Below are 20,226 nucleotides of genomic sequence, written 5' to 3'. Positions count from 1 at the left end.
TAGTTTATACTGTACATAAAATATCAAACTTCAAAAAACATATAATATACTGTACATAAAATATCAAATTACACAAAATATGTATTATATACTGTACAGAAAGTATGAAAGAACACTAAATGTATATTATATGCTGTACGTAAATTATCAAATTTCAGCAAATTTATATTATATACTGTACATAAAATATCTATTTTCACCAAATATATATTATATACTGTACATAAAATATCAAATTTCACCAAATATGTATTATATACTATACATAAATTACGACAGTACACTACCTATATATTATATACCGTACACGAAATATCACATTTCACGAAGTATATAGTTTATACTGTACATAAAATATCAAACTTCAAAAAATATATAATATACTGTACATAAAATATCAAATTACACAAAATATGTATTATATACTGTACGGAAAGTATGAAAGAACACTAAATATATATTATATACTGTACATAAAATATCAAATTTCAGCAAATATATATTATATACTCTACAAAAAATATCTAATTTCACCAAATATATATTATATACTGTACATAAAATAACAAATTTCACCAAATATGTATTATATACTATACATAAAATATGACAGTACACTACATATATTTCATATACTGTACACGAAATATCACATTTCACCAAATATATAGTTTATACTGTACATAAAATATCAAACTTCAAAAAATATATAATATACTGTACATAAAATATCAAATTACACAAAATATGTATTATATACTGTACAGAAAGTATGAAAGAGCACTAAATATATATTATATACTGTACATAAAATATCAAATTTCACCAAATATATATTACATACTGTATGTGAAATATAAAATTTCACCAAATATATATTATATACTGTACATAAAATATCAAATTTCACCATATATATTATATAACGTACATATAATATCAAATTTCACAAAATATATATTATATACTGTACATAAAGTATGAAAGAACACTAAATATATATTATATGCTGTACGTAAAATATCAAATTTTACCAAATATATATTACACACTGTACATAAAATATCAAATTTCCCCAAATATATATTATATACTGTACATATAATATCAAATTTCACCAAATATATATTATATAATGTACATAAAATATGACAATACACTACATATATATTATATACTGTACACGAAATATCACATTTCACAAAATATATAGTTTATACTGTACATAAAATATCAAACTTCAAAAAATATGTAATATACTGTACATAAAATATCAAATTACACAAAATATGTATTTTATATTGTACATAAAGTATGAAAGAACACTAAATATATTTTATATACTGTACATAAAATATCAAATTTCACCAAATACATATTACATACTGTACATAAAATATCTAATTTCACCAAATATATATTATATACTGTACATAAAATATCAAATTTCACCAAATATGTATTATATACTATACATAAATTACGACAGTACCCTACATATATATTATATACTGTACACGAAATATCACATTTCATGAAGTATATAGTTTATACTGTACATAAAATATCAAACTTCAAAAAATATATAATATACTGTACATAAAATATCAAATTACACAAAATATGTATTATATACTGTACAGAAAGTATGAAAGAACACTAAATATATATTATATACTGTACATAAAATATCAAATTTCAGCAAATATATATTATATACTGTACATAAAATATCTAATTTCTCCAAATATATATTATATACTGTACATAAAATATCAAATTTCACCAAATATGTGTTATATACTATACATAAAATATGACAGTACACTACATATATTTTATATACTGTACACGAAATATCACATTTCACCAAATATATAGTTTATACTGTACACAAAATATCATACTTCAAAAAATATATAATATACTGTACAGAAAATATCAAATTACACAAAATATGTATTATATACTGTACAGAAAGTATGAAAGAACACTAAATATATATTATATACTGTACATAAAATATCAAATTTCACCAAATGTATATTACATACTGTATGTAAAATGTCAAATTTCACCAAATATATATTATATACTGTACATAAAATATCAAATTTCACCAAATATGTATTATATACTATACATAAAATATAAAAGTACACTACATATATATTATATACTGTACACGAAATATCACATTTCACGAAGCATATAGTTTATACTGTACTTAAAATATCAAACTTCAAAAAATATATAATATACTGTACATAAAATATCAAATTACACAAAATATGTATTATATACTGTACAGAAAGTATGAAAGAACACTAAATATATATTATATACTGTACATAAAATATCAAATTTCAGCAAATATATATTATATACTCTACATAAAATATCTAATTTCACCAAATATATATTATATACTGTACATAAAATATCAAATTTCACCAAATATGTATTATATACTATACATAAAATACGACAGTACACTACATATATTTTATATGCTGTACACGAAATATCACATTTCACCAAATATATAGTTTATACTGTACATAAAATATCAAACTTCAAAAAATATATAATATACTGTACATAAAATATCAAATTACACAAAATATGTATTATATACTGTACAGAAAGTATGAAAGAGCACTAAATATATATTATATACTGTACATAAAATATCAAATTTCAACAAATATATATTACATACTGTATGTGAAATATAAAATTTCACCAAATATATATTATATACTGTACATGAAATATCAAATTTCACCATATATATTATATAACGTACATATAATATCAAATTTCACAAAATATATATTATATACTGTACATAAAGTATGAAAGAACACTAAATATATATTATATGCTGTACATAAAATATCAAATTTTACCAAATATATATTACACACTGTACATAAAATATCAGATTTCCCCAAATATATATTATATACTATACATATAATATCAAATTTTACCAAATATGTATTATATACTGTACATAAAATATCAAATTCCAGGAAATATATATTATCTACTGTACATAAAATATGAAAGTACGCCAAATATATATTATATACTGTATGTAAAATATCAAATTTAATAATATATATTATATACTGTACATAAAATATCAAATTTCAGCAAATATATATTATATACTCTACATAAAATATCTAATTTCACCAAATATATATTATATACTGTACATAAAATATCAAATTTCACCAAATATATACTATATACTGTACATAAAATATCAGATTACACCAAATATATATTATACACTTTCTGTAAAATATCAAATTTCACCAAATATATATTACATACTGTACATAAAATATCAAATTTCACCAAATATATATCACATACTGTCTGTAAAATATCAAATTTCACCAAATATATATTATATACTGTACATAAAATATCAAATTTCACCAAATATGTATTATATACTATACATTAAATATGAAAGTACACTACATATATATTATATACTGTACATAAAATATCAAATTTCAACATATATATTATATAACTCACATAAAATATCAAATTTCACAAAATATATATTATACACTGTATATAAAGTATGAAAGAACACTAAATATATCTTATATACTGTACATAAAATATCAAATTTCAACAAATATATATTACATACTATACATAAAATATCTAATTTCACCAAATATATATTATATACTGTACATGAAATATGAAATTTCACCAAATATGTATTATATACTATACATAAAATATAACAGTAGACTACATATATATTATATACTGTACACGATATATCACTTTTCACCAAATATATAGTTTATACTGTACATAAAATATCAAACTTCAAAAAATATATAATATACTGTACATAAAATATCAAATTACACAAAATATGTATTATATACTGTACAGAAAGTATGAAAGAACACTAAATATACATTATATATTGTATATAAAATATCAAATTTCACCAAATATATATTATATACTGTTCAAAAAATATCAAATTTCACCTAATATATATTATATACTGTACATAAAATACCAAATTTCACAATATATATTATATAACGTACATATAATATCAAATTTCACAAAATATATATTATATACTGTACTTAAAGTATGAAAGAAAAATAATTATATATTATATGCTGTACATAAAATATCAAATTTCACCAAATATATATTACATACTGTACATAAAATATCAAATTTCACCAAATATACATTACATACTGTATGTAAAACATCAAATTTCACCAAATATATATTACATACTGTACATACAATATCAAATTTCACCAAATATATATTATATACTATACATAAAATATGAAAGTACACTTCATAAATATTATATGCTGTACATAAAATATCAAATTTCACCATATATTATATAACGTACATAAAATATCAAATTTCACAAAATATATATAATCTACTGTACATAAAGTATGAAAGAACACTAAATATGTATTATATACTGTACATAAAATATCAAATTTCACCAAATATATATTACATCCTGTAAATAAAATATCAAATTTCACCAAATATGTATTATATACTATACATAAAATATGAAAGTACACTACATATATATTATATGCTGTACATAAAATACCAAATTTCACGAAATATATATTACATACTGTATGTAAAATTTCAAATTTCACCAAATATATATTATATACTGTACATAAAATATCAAATTTCACCAAATATGTATTATATACTATACATAAAATATGAAAGTACACTACATATATATTACATGCTGTACATAAAATATCAAATTTCAACATATATATTATATAACTTACATAAAATATCAAATTTCACAAAATATATATTATATACTGCACATAAAGTATGAAAGAACACTAAATATATATTTTATGCTGTACATAAAATATCAAATTTCACCAAGTATATATTACATACTGTACATAAAATATCAAATTTCACCAAATATATATTACATACTGTACATAAAATATCAAATTTCACCAAATATATATTATATACTATACATAAAATATGACAGTACACTACGTATATATTATATACTGTACACGAAATATCACATTTCACGAAATATATAGTTTATACTGTACATAAAATATAAAATTTCAATAAATATATAATATACTGTACATAAAATATCAAATTACACAAAATATGTATTATATACTGTACATAAAATATGAAAGTACACTACATATATGATATACTGTACATAAAATATCAAATTTCACCATATATATTATATAACGTACATAAAATATCAAATTTCACCAAATATATATTACATACTGTACATAAAATATCAAATTTCACCAAATATATATTATACACTTTATGTAAAATATCAAATTTCACCAAACATATATTACATACTGTACATAAAATATCAAATTTCACCAAATATATATCACATACTGTATGTAAAATATCAAATTTCACCAAATATATATTATATACTGTACATAAAATATCAAATTTCACCAAATATATATTATATACTATACATAAAATATGAAAGTACACTACATATATATTATATACTGTACATAAATTATCAAACTTCACCATATATATTATATAACGTACATAAAATATCAAATTTCACAAAATATATATTATATACTGTACATAAAGTATGAAAGAACAATAAATATATATTATATACTGTACATAAAATATCAAATTTCACCAAATACATATTACATACTTTATGTAAAATATCAAAGTTCACCAAATATATATTATATACTGTACATAAAATATCAAATTTCACCAAATATGTATTATATACTATACATAAAATATGAAAGTACACTACATATATATTATATACAGTACATAAAATATCAAATTTCACCATACATATTATATAACATATATAAAATATCAAATTTCACAAAATATATGTTATATGCTGTACAAAAAGTATGAAAGAACACTAAATATATATTATATACTGTACATAAAACATCAAATTTCACCAAATATATATTACATACTGTACATAAAATATCAAATTTCACCAAATATATATTATATACTGTACATAAAATATCTAATTACACCAAATATGTATTATATACTATGCATAAAATATGACAGTACACTACATATATATTATATACTGTACACGAAATATCACAGTTCACCAAATATATAGATTATACTGTACATAAAATATCAAACTTCAAAAAATATAGTATACTGTACATAAAATATCAAATTACACAAAATATGTATTATACACTGTACTTAAAGTTTGAAAGAAAACTAAATATATATTATATATTGTACAGAAAATATCAAATTTCAACAAATATGTATTACATACTGTACATAAAATATCAAATTACACCAAATATATATTATATACTCTTCATAAAATATCAAATTTCACCAAATATGTATTATATTCTATACATAAAATATGAAAGTACACTACATACATATTATACACTGTACATAAAATATCAAATTTCACCATATATATTATATAACGTACATAAAATATCAAATTTCACAAAATATGTAATATGTACTGTACATAAAGTATGAAAGAACACTAAATATATATTATATACTGTACATAAAATAACAAATTTCACCAAATATAAATTACATACTGTACATAAAATATCAAATTTCACCAAGTTTGTATTATATACTGTACATAAAATATCAAATTTCACCAAATATGTATTATATACAATACATAAAATATGACAGTACACTACATATATATTATATACTGTACACGGAATATCACATTTCACCAAGTATATAGTTTATACTGTACATAAAATATCAAACTTCAAAAAATATATAATATACTCTACATATAATATCAAATTACACAAAATACGTATTATATACTGTAGAGAAAGTATGAAAGAACACTAAATATATATTATATACCGTACATAAAATATCAATTTACACCAAATATATATTATATACTCTTCATAAAATATCAAATTTCACCAAATATGTATTATATACTATACATAAAATATGACAATACACTACATATATATTATATACTGTACACGAAATATCACATTTCACCAAATATATAGTTTATACTGTACATAAAATATCAAACTTAAAAAAATATATAATATACTGTACATAAAATATCAAATTACACAAAATATGTATTATATACAGTACAGAAAGTATGAAAGAGCACTAAATATATATTATATACTGTACATAAAATATCAAATTTCACCAAATATATATTACATACTGTATGTGAAATATGAAATTTCACCAAATATATATTATATACTGCACATAAAATATCAAATTTCACCATATATTATATAACGTACATATGATATCAAATTTCACAAAATATATATTATATACTGTACATAAAGTATGAAAGAACACTAAATATATATTGTATGCTGTACATAAAATATCAAATTTTACCAAATATATATTACACACTGTACATAAAATATCAAATTTCCCCAAATATATATTATATACTGTACATATAATATCAAATTTCACCAAATATGTAATATATACTGTACATAAAATATGACAATACACTACATATGTATTATATACTGTACATGAAATATCACATTTCACAAAATATATAGTTTGTACCTTACATAAAATATCAAACTTCAAAAAATATGTAATATACTGTACATAAAATATCAAATTACAAAAAATATGTATTATATAGTGTACATAAAGTATGAAAGAACACTAAATATATTTTATATACTGTACATAAAATATCAAATTTCACCAAATATATATTACATACTGTACATAAAATATCAAATTTCACGAAATATATATTATAAACTGTACATAAAATATCAAATTTCACCAAATATGTATTATATACTATACATAAAATATGAAAGTACACTACATACATGTTATATACTGTACATAAAATATCAAATTTCACCATATATATTATATAACGTACATAAAATATCAAATTTCACAAAATATGTAATATGTACTGAACATAAAGTATGAAAGAACACTAAATATATATTATATACTGTACATAAAATATCAAATTTCACCAAATATAAATTACATACTGTACATAAAATATCAAATTTCACCAAATATATATTATATACTGTACATAAAATATCAAATTTCACCAAATATGTATTATATACAATACATAAAATATGACAGTACACTACATATATATTATATACAGTACACGGAATATCACATTTCACCAAGTATATAGTTTATACTGTACATAAAATATCAAACTTCAAAAAATATATAATATTCTGTACATAAAATATCAAATTACACAAAATATGTATTATATACTGTACAGAAAGTATGAAAGAACACTAAATATATATTATATACTGTACATAAAATATCAAATTTCAGCAAATATATATTATATACTGTACATAAAATATCTAATTTCACCAAATATATATTATATACTGTACATAAAATATCAAATTTCACCAAATATGTATTATATACTATACATAAATTACGACAGTACACTTCCTATATATTATATACTGTACACGAAATATCACATTTCACGAAGTATATAGTTTATACTGTACATAAAATATCAAACTTCAAAAAATATATAATATACTGTACATAAAATATCAAATTACACAAAATATGTATTATATACTGTACAGAAAGTATGAAAGAACACAAAATATATATTATATACTGTACATAAAATATCAAATTTCAGCAAATATATATTATATACTCTACATAAAATATCTAATTTCACCAAAAATATATTATATACTGAACATAAAATATCAAATTTCACCAAATATGTATTATATACTATACATAAAATATGACAGTACACTACATATATTTCATATACTGTACACGAAATATCACATTTCACCAAATATATAGTTTATACTGTACATAAAATATCAAACTTCAAAAAATATATAATATACTGTACATAAAATATCAAATTACACAAAATATGTATTATATACTGTACAGAAAGTGTGAAAGAGCACTAAATATATATTATATACTGTACATAAAATATCAAATTTCAACAAATATATATTACATACTGTATGTGAAATATCAAATTTCACCAAATATATATTATATACTGTACATAAAATATCAAATTTCACCATATATATTATATAACGTACATATAATATCAAATTTCACAAAATATATATTATATACTGTACATAAAGTATGAAAGAACACTAAATATATATTATATGCTGTACATAAAATATCAAATTTTACCAAATATATATTACACACTGTACATAAAATATCAAATTTCCCCAAATATATATTATATACTGTACATATAATATCAAATTTCACCAAATATTTAATATATACTGTACATAAAATATGACAATACACTACATATATATTATATACTGTACATGAAATATCACATTTCACAAAATATATAGTTTATACTGTACATAAAATATCAAACTTCAAAAAATATGTAATATACTGTACATAAAATATCAAATTACACAAAATATGTATTATATAGTGTACATAAAGTATGAAAGAACACTAAATATATTTTATATACTGTACATAAAATATCAAATTTCACCAAATATATATTACATACTGTACATAAAATATCAAATTTCACGAAATATATATTATAAACTGTACATAAAATATCAAATTTCAACAAATATGTATTATATACTATACATAAAATATGAAAGTACACTACATACATATTATATACTGTACATAAACTATCAAATTTCACCATATATATTATATAACGTACATAAAATATCAAATTTCACAAAATATGTAATATGTACTGTACATAAAGTATGAAAGAACACTAAATATATATTATATACTGTAGATAAAATATCAAATTTCACCAAATATAAATTACATACTGTACATAAAATATCAAATTTCACGAAATACATATTATATACTGTACATAAAATATCAAATTTCACCAAATATGTACTATATACAATACATAAAATATGACAGTACACTACATATATAATATATACTGTACACGGAATATCACATTTCACCAAGTATATAGTTTATACTGTACATAAAATATCAAACTTCAAAATATATATAGTATACTGTACATATAATATCAAATTACACAAAATATATATTATATACTGTAGAGAAAGTATGAAAGAACACTAAATATATATTATATACTGTACATAAAATATCTAATTTCACCAAATATATATTATATACTGTACATAAAATCTCAAATTTCACCAAATATATATTACATACTGTATGTGAAATATCAAATTTCACCAAATATATATTATATACTGTACATAAAATATCAAATTTCACCATATATATTATATAACGTACATATAATATCAAATTTCACAAAATATATATTATATACTGTACATAAAGTATGAAAGAACACTAAATATATATTATATGCTGTACATAAAATATCAAATTTTACCAAATATATATTACACACTGTACATAAAATATCAAATTTCCCCAAATATATATTATATACTGTACATATAATATCAAATTTCACCAAATATGTATTATATACTATACATAAAATATGAAAGTACACTACATACATATTATATACTGTACATAAAATATCAAATTTCACCATATATATTATATAACGTACATAACATATCAAATTTCACAAAATATGTAATATGTACTGTACATAAAGTATGAAAGAACACTAAATATATATTATATACTGTACATAAAATATCAAATTTCACCAAATATAAATTACATACTGTACATAAAATATCAAATTTCACCAAATACATATTATATACTGTACATAAAATATCAAATTTCACCAAATATGTATTACATACAATACATAAAATATGACAGTACACTACATATATATTATATACTGTACACGGAATATCACATTTCACCAAGTATATAGTGTATACTGTACATAAAATATCAAATTTCAAAAAATATATAATATACTGTACATATAATATCAAATTACACAAAACATGTATTATATACTGTAGAGAAAGTATGAAAGAACACTAAATATATATTATATACTGTACATAAAATATCAAATTTCAACAAATATATATTACATACTGCACATAAAATATCAAATTTCACCAAATATATATTATATACTGTACATAAAATATCAAATATCACCATATATGTATTATACACAATACATAAAATATGACAATACACTACGTATATATTATATACTGTACACGAAATATCACATTTCACGAAATATATAGTTTATACTGTACATAAAATATCAAACTTCAAAAAATATATAATATACTGTACATAAAATATCAAATTACACAAAATATGTATTATATACTGTACAGAAAGTATGAAAGAACACTAAATATATATTATATACTGTACATAAAATATCAAATTTCAGCAAATATATATTATATACTGTACATAAAATATCTAATTTCACCAAATATATATCATTTACTGTACATAAAATATCAAATTTCACCAAATATGTATTATATACTATACATAAATTACGACAGTACACTACATATATATTATATACTGTACACGAAATATCACATTTCATGAAGTATATAGTTTATACTGTACATAAAATATCAAACTTCAAAAAATATATAATATACTGTACATAAAATTTCAAATTACACAAAATATGTATTATATACTGTACAGAAAGTATGAAAGAACAGTAAATATATATTATATACTGTACATAAAATATCAAATTTCAGCAAATATATATTATATACTCTACATAAAATATCTAATTTCACCAAATATATATTATATACTGTACATAAAATATCAAATTTCACCAAATATGTATTATATACTATACATAAAATATGACAGTACACTACACATATTTTATATACTGTACACGAAATATCACATTTCACCAAATATATAGTATATACTGTACATAAAATATCAAACTTCAAAAAATATATAATATACTGTAGATAAAATATGAAATTACACAAAATATGTATTATATACTGTACAGAAAGTATGAAAGAGCACTAAATATATATTATATACTGTACATAAAATATCAAATTTCACCAAGTATATATTACATACTGTATGTGAAATATCAAATTTCACCAAATGTATATTATATACTGTACATAAAATATCAAATTTCACCATATATATTATATAAATTACATATAATATCAAATTTCACAAAATATATATTATATACTGTACATAAAGTATGAAAGAACACTAAATATATATTATATGCTGTACATAAAATATCAAATTTTACCAAATATATATTACACACTGTACATAAAATATCAAATTTCCCCAAATATATATTATATACTGTACATATAATATCAAATTTCACCAAATATGTATTATATACTGTACATAAAATATGACAATACACTACATATATATTATATACTGTACACGAAATATCACATTTCACAAAATATATAGTTTATACTGTACATAAAATATCAAACTTCAAAAAATATGCAATATACTGTACATGAAATATCAAATTACACAAAATATGTATTATATATTGTACATAAAGTATGAAAGAACACTAAATATATTTTATATACTGTACATAAAATATCAAATTTCACCAAATATATATTACATACTGTACATAAAATATCAAATTTCACGAAATATATATTATAAACTGTACATAAAATATCAAATTTCACCAAATATGTATTATATACTATACATAAAATATGAAAGTACACTACATACATATTATATACTGTACATAAAATATCAAATTTCACCATATATATTATATAACGTACATAACATATCAAATTTCACAAAATATGTAATATGTACTGTACATAAAGTATGAAAGAACACTAAATATATATTATATACTGTACATAAAATATCAAATTTCACCAAATATAAATTATATACTGTACATAAAATATCAAATTTCACCAAATACATATTATATACTGTACATAAAATATCAAATTTCACCAAATATGTATTATATACAATACATAAAATATGACAATACACTACATATATATTATATACTGTACACGGAATATCACATTTCACCAAGTATATAGTTTATACTGTACATAAAATATCAAACTTCAAAAAATATATAATATACTGTACATATAATATCAAATTACACAAAATATGTATTATATACTGTAAAGAAAGAATGAAAGAACACTAAGTATATATTATATACTGTACAGAAAATATCAAATTTCACCAAATATATATTACATACTGTACATAAAATATCAAATTACACCAAATATATATTATATACTCCATAAAATATCAAATTTCACCAAATATGTATTATATACTATACATAAAATATGACAATACACTACATATATATTATATACTGTACACGAAATATCACATTTCACGAAATATATAGTTTATACTGTACATAAAATATCAAACCTCAAAAAATATATAATATACTGTACATAAAATATTAAATTACACAAAATATGTATTATATACTGTACAGAAAGTATGAAAGAACACTAAATATATATTATATACTGTACATAAAATATCAAATTTCACCAAATGTATATTACATACTGTATGTAAAATGTCAAATTTCACCAAATATATATGATATACTGTACATAAAATATCAAATTTCACCAAATATGCATTATATAATAAACATAAAATATGAAAGTACACTACATATATATTATATACTGTACATGAAATATCACATTTCACGAAGTATATAGTTTATACTGTACATAAAATATCAAACTTCAAAAAATATATAATATACTGAACATAAAATATCAAATTACACAAAATATTTATTATATACTGTACAGAAAGTATGAAAGAACACTAAATATATATTATATACTGTACATAAAATATCAAATTTCAGCAAATATATATTACATACTCTACATAAAATATCTAATTTCACCAAATATATATTATATACTGTACATAAAATATCAAACTTCACCAAATATGTATCATATACTATACATAAAATATGACAGTACACTACATATATTTTATATACTGTACACGAAATATCACATTTCACCAAATATATAGTTTATACTGTACATAAAATATCAAACTTCATAAAATATATAATATACTGTACATAAAATATCAAATTACACAAAATATGTATTATATAATGTACAGAAAGTATGAAAGAGCACTAAATATATATTATATACTGTACTTAAAATATCAAATTTCACCAAATTTATATTACATACTGTATGTGAAATATCAAATTTCACCAAATATATATTCTATACTGTACATAAAATATCAAATTTCTCCATATATATTATATAACGTACATATAATATCAAATTTCACAAAATATATATTATATACTGTACATAAAGTATGAAAGAACACTAAATATATATTATATGCTGTACATAAAATATCAAATTTTACCAAATATATATTACACACTGTACATAAAATATCAAATTTCCCCAAATATATATTATATACTGTACATATAATATCAAATTTCACAAAATATGTATTATATACTGTACATAAAATATGACAATACACTACATATATATTATATACTGTACACGAAATATCGCATTTCACAAAATATAAAGTTTATACTGTACATAAAATATCAAACTTCAAAAAATATATAATATACTGTACATAAAATATCAAATTACACAAAATATGTATTATATAGTGTAGATAAAGTATGAAAGAACACTAAATATATTTTATATACTGTACATAAAATATCAAATTTCACCAAATATATATTACATTTGGTATGTAAAATATCAAATTTCACCAAATATATATTATATACTATACATAAAATATGAAAGTACACTACATACATATTATATACAGTACATAAAATATCAAATTTCACCATATATATTATATAACGTACATAACATATCAAATTTCACAAAATATGTAATATGTACTGTACATAAAGTATGAAAGAACACTAAATATATATTATATACTGTACATAAAATATCAAATTTCACCAAATATAAATTACATACTGTACATAAAATATCAAATTTCACCAAATACATATTATATACTGTACATAAAATATCAAATTTCACCAAATATGTATTATATACTGTACATAAAATATGACAATACACTACATATACTTTATATACTGTACACGAAATATCACATTTCATCAAATATATAGTTTATACTGTACATAAAATATCAAACTTCAAAAAATATATAATATACTGTACATAAAATATCAAATTACACAAAATATGTATTATATACTGTACAGAAAGTATGAAAGAGCACTAAATATATATTATATACTGTACATAAAATATCAAATTTCACCATATATATTATATAACGTACATATAATATCAAATTTCACAAAATATATATTATATACTGTACATAAAGTATGAAAGAACACTAAATATATATTTTATGCTGTACATAAAATATCAAATTTTACCAAATATATATTACACACTGTACATAAAATATCAAATTTCCCCAAATATATATTATATACTGTACATATAATATCAAATTTCACCAAATATGTATTATATACTGTACATAAAATATGACAATACACTACATATATATTATATACTGTACATGAAATATCACATTTCACAAAATATATAGTTTATACTGTACATAAAATAACAAACTTCAAAAAATATGCAATATACTGTACATAAAATATCAAATGACACAAAATATGTATTATATACTGTACATAAAGTATGAAAGAACACTAAATATATTTTATATACTGTACATAAAATATCAAATTTCACCAAATACATATTACATACTGTATGTAAAATATCAAATTTCACGAAATATATATTATATACTGTACATAAAATATCAAATTTCACCTAATATGTATTATATACTATACATAAAATATGAAAGTACACTACATATATCTTATATACTGTACATAAAATATCAAATTTCACCATATATATTATATAACGTACTTAAAATATCAAATTTCACAAAATATGTATTATGTACTGTACATAAAGTATGAAAGAACACTAAATATATATTATATACTGTACATAAAATATAAAATTTCACCAAATATGTATTACATCCTGTACATAAAATATCAAATTTCACCAAATATATATTATATACTGTACATAAAATATCAAACTTCACCAAATATGTATTATATACAATACATAAAATATGACGGTACACTACATATATATTATATACTGTACACGGAATATCACATTTCACCAAGTATATAGTTTATACTGTACATAAAATAACAAACTTCAAAAAATATATAATATACTGTACATAAAATATCAAATTACACAAAATATGTATTATATACTGTACAGAAAGTATGAAAGAACACTAAATATATATTATATACTGTACATAAAATATCAAATTTCAGCAAATATATATTATATACTGTACATAAAATATCTAATTTCACCAAATATATATTATATACTGTACATAAAATATCAAATTTAACCAAATATGTATTATATACTATACATAAAATATGACAGTACACTACATATATTTTATATACTGTACTTGAAATATCACATTTCACCAAATATATAGTTTATACTGTACATAAAATATCAAACTTCAAAAATATATAATATACTGTACATAAAATATCAACTTACACAAAATATGTATTATATACTGTACAGAAAGTATGAAAGAGCACTAAATATATATTATATACTCTAAATAAAATATCAAATTTCACCAAATATATATTACATACTGTATGTGAAATATCAAATTTCACCAAATATATATTGTATACTGTACATAAAATATCAAATTTCACCATATATATTATATAACGTACATATAATATCAAATTTCACAAAATATATATTATATACTGTACATAAAGTATGAAAGAACACTAAATATATATTATATGCTGTACATAAAATATCAAATTTTACCAAATATATATTACACACTGTACATAAAATATCAAATTTCCCCAAATATATATTATATACTGTACATATAATATCAAATTTCACCAAATATGTATTATATACTGTAAATAAAATATGACAATACACTACATATATATTATATACTGTACACGAAATATCACATTTCACAAAATATATAGTTTATACTGTACATGAAATATCAAACTTCAAAAAATATGTAATATACTGTACATGAAATATCAAATTACACAAAATATGTATTATATAGTGTACATAAAGTATGAAAGAACACTAAATATATTTTATATACTGTACATAAAATATCAAATTTCACCAAATATATATTATATACTGTACATAAAATATCAAATTTCACGAAATATATATTATAAACTGTACATAAAATATCAAATTTCACCAAATATGTATTATATACTATACATAAAATATGAAAGTACACTACATACATATTATATACTGTACATAAAGTATCAAATTTCACCATATATATTATATAACGTACATAACATATCAAATTTCACAAAATATGTAATATGTACTGTACATAAAGTATGAAAGAACACTAAATATATATTATATACTGTACATAAAATATCAAATTTCACCAAATATAAATTACATACTGTACATAAAATATCAAATTTCACCAAATACATATTATATACTGTACAAAAAATATCAAATTTCACCAAATATGTATTATATACAATACATAAAATATGACAATACACTACATATATATTATATACTGTACACGGAATATCACATTTCACCAAGTATATAGTTTATACTGTACATAAAATATCAAACTTCAAAAAATATATAATATACTGTACATATAATATCAAATTACACAAAATATGTATTATATACTGTAGAGAAAGTATGAAAGAACACTAAATATATATTATATACTGTACAGAAAATATCAAATTTCACCAAATATATATTACATACTGTACATAAAATATCAAATTACACCAAATATATATTATATACTGTACATTAAATATCAAATTTCACCAAATATGTATTTTATACTATTCATAAAATATGACAGTACACTACATATATTTTATATACTGTACACGAAATATCACATTTCACCAAATATATAGTTTATACTGTACATAAAATATCAAACTTCAAAAAATATATAATATACTGTACAAACAATATCAAATTAAACAAAATATGTATTATATACTGTACAGAAATTATGAAAGAACACTAAATATTTATTATATACTGTACATAAATATCAAATTTCACCAAGTATATATTACATACTGTATGTAAAATATCAAATTTCACCAAATATATATTATATACTGTACATAAAATATAAATTTCACCAAATATGTATTATATACTATACATAAAATATGAAAGTACACTACATATATATTATATTCTGTACATGAAATATCACAATTCACGAAATATATAGTTTACACTGTTCATAAAATATCAAACTTCAAAAAATATATAATATACTGTACATAAAATATCAAATTACACAAAATCTGTATTATATACTGTACAGAAAGTATGAAAGAACACTAAATATATTTTATATACTGTACGTAAAATATCAAATTTCACCAAATATATATTACATACAGTATGTAAAATATCAAATTTCATCAAATATATATTATATACTGTATATAAAATATCAAATTTCACCATATACATTATATAACGTACATAAAATATCAAATTTCACAAAATATATATTATATACTGTACAGAAACTATGAAAGAACACTAAATATATATTATATACTGTACATAAAATATCAAATTTCACCAAATATATATTACATACTGTATGTAAAATATCAAATTTGCCCAAATACATATTATATACTGTACATAAAATATCAAATTTCACCAAATATGTATTATATACTATACATAAAATATGAAAGTACACTACATATATATTATAACCTGTACATAAAATATCAAATTTCACCATACATATTATATAACGTACATAAAATATCAAATTTCACAAAACATTTCTTATGTACTGTACATAAAATATCAAATTTCACCATATATGTATTATATACTATACATAAAATATGACAGTACACTACATATATATTGTATTCTGCATACGAAATGTCACAGTTCCCCAAATACATAGTTTATACTGTACATAAAATAAGAAACTTCAAAAAATATATAATATACTGTACATAAAATATCAAATTACACAAAATATGTATTATATGCTGTACAGAAAGTATGAAAGAACACTAAATATACATTATATACTGTACATAAAATATGGAATTTCACCAAATATATATTACTTACTGTATGTAAAATATCAAATTTCACCAAATATATATTATATACTGTTCATAAAACATCAAGTTACACCATATATTATATAACGTACATATAATATCAAATTTCACAAAATATATATTATATACTGTACATAAAGTATGAAAGAACACTAAATATCTATTATATGCTGAATATAAAATATCAAATTTCACCAAATATATATTACATACTGTACATAATATATCAAATTTCACCAAATATATATTATATACTGAACATAAAATATCAAATTACACCAAATATGTATTATATACTATACATAAAATATTACAGTACACTACATATATATTATATACTGCACACGAAATATCACATTTCACCAAATATATAGTTTATACTGTACATAAAATATCAAACTTCAAAAAATATATAATATACTGTACATAAAATATCAAATTATACAAAATATGTATTATATACTGTACAGAAATTATGAAAGAACACTAAATATATATTATATACTGTACATAAAATATCAAATTTCACCGAATATATATTATATACTATATGCAAAATATCAAATTTCACCAAATATATATTATATACTGTACATAAAATATGACAGTAGACTACATATATATTATATACTGTACACGAAATATCACATTTCACCAAATACATAGTTTATACTGTACATAAAATATCAAACTTCAAAAAATACATAATATACTGTACATAAAATATCAAATTACACAAAATATGTATTATATACTGTACATAAAGTATGAAAGAACACTAAATATATATTTCA

The sequence above is a fragment of the Gorilla gorilla genome, chromosome Y (genome assembly GCF_029281585.2).
Source record: "Gorilla gorilla gorilla isolate KB3781 chromosome Y, NHGRI_mGorGor1-v2.1_pri, whole genome shotgun sequence".
NCBI lineage: Eukaryota > Metazoa > Chordata > Mammalia > Primates > Hominidae > Gorilla > Gorilla gorilla.
This window is presented reverse-complemented; position numbering follows the sequence as displayed.